Genomic DNA, 1,938 nt, shown 5'->3' with positions numbered 1-1,938 from the left:
GCGCGCGTGTGAGTAGGTGTATTTGAAATATATATATATGGTGCGTACTCAGAATGAAGCTAGTTTTTTTTCGATAATAAAATTGAATCCAGCGCTACCTCGATCTACCATGTCGATCGAAGCAAAAAAAAAAAAGAAGCAACAAATAGCTAGCTCGCACGTGCGATATAGGAGTAAGTTTTATAGTGACCGAGCCAGCTAGTGTGAACAGCCGGGTCTCAGTGTTCCTTGGTTACTTGTTTGCTAGCTGCTGGCACTGTACGTTTGTGGAAGGCTGCACGTCACACACACTTGCAAGTGGTGTCAGACAGATCGTCCTACGTGGCAAATAAACCAACCGGTTCTGCTGGCCATCATCTTGCTTCAATGCTTCCTTTTTCATCCGCACGGATAATACAATTCACATCCGCTCCACTACGGCAACTACCTGTGTGGCGTCACTAATTATTCTAAGTTTCTAACAGTCACATATATATACATATAGTGGTGAGCAAGAATTATCGAAGTGTACAATATGTACTAAGGCTTTTTCGGTAGAAGAGTTTGAGAACCTGCGTATGGAAAACGGGATCGATTATTAACATATGATTAAATAAGTATGTTATTTTTAAAAAATAGATTAATATGATTTTTTTACAGCAACTTTCTTATGGATTTTTAAAAATATACACACCATTTAGCAGTTCGGGAAGCATACACGTGAAAAAAAAACAGAGGTTGAAAACTTGATACTAGAACACAACCAAATTATCTACTCCCTCCATCCCAAAATATAAGAACCTATAATATGATGGGACATTTCCTAATACCAGATTCGTTGTACTAGGAAATATCCTATCCAGTACTAGATTTTTATATTTTGGGACGGAGGGAGTAATTATTAACTTATAATCCCTGCATCTAATTTTGATAGTCATATTTCCAAATCTGAAAAATTTATTTTTGATAGGCATATTTCAATCCAACAACCTATCTTCTTAATGACTTTCTCGGATTTAATGCGTGACTCTCCATTCTTCCACACAAGATTGGCTACATGGGCATCGAGAAATGTAAATATTAATAAATCGCTTGTTTACGAGGAATAACTAATAGTATATTTAAATGGATGATAAGTAGAATTACTTATCATTGGTCTGTGTGCCAAGATGAAATATGACTATTAAAAGTAGATGGAGGGAGTACTACCTCTGTCCCAAAATAAGTGCAGCCGTGGGTATCCGTGTCCAACGTTTGATTGTCCGTCTTATTTGAAAAATTTATAAAAGATTAAAAAAAATAGTCACACATAAAGTGTTATTCATGTTTTATCATTTAATAACAATAAAAAATATTAATCATAAAAATATTCAAATAAGATGAACGATCGAACGTTGGACATAAATAGTGCAAAACCGCATTTATTTTGGGATAGAGGGAGTACTAGTTAGCATGATATAATTAATTTAGTTAGCTGTGATCCAGTGACCCCGAGGAACAAAATGTTGATACACCACTATTAATACATAAGGGAAAAATATAAGGTCATCCACATTTTGTACAAAAAGTACCATAGTTCAATCTAAACTTAGTTGCAAAAGTATAAGGACATCCACAATATCTATTATATACTAGAAGTCCATTAAACTTCCTACAAACGCTCCTAAGCTGCCACGTGTACCCTACAAACACTCTTAAACTGCCACATGTCACTCTAATAAATTAGAGAAATTCTTAAAAATTCTAGGAAAAAAGCAAAACATCTGACCATTGATTTTTATTTAATTCGGAGGACCCAGTATTTTTAGCCATTAGATCAATCTATTAAAATTTTATTTAATTCGGTGGACCCAGCAATTTTAGCCATTAGATCAATCTATTAAAAAAAAAAGCAATCCTCCTATCCGACTATACGTGAAGTTGTAGGTACGTACGTACTTGACAGCCGGTATGCCTCCT

The sequence above is a fragment of the Oryza sativa genome, chromosome 8 (assembly GCF_034140825.1).
Source record: "Oryza sativa Japonica Group chromosome 8, ASM3414082v1".
NCBI classification, from domain to species: Eukaryota; Viridiplantae; Streptophyta; class Magnoliopsida; order Poales; family Poaceae; genus Oryza; species Oryza sativa.
This window is presented reverse-complemented; position numbering follows the sequence as displayed.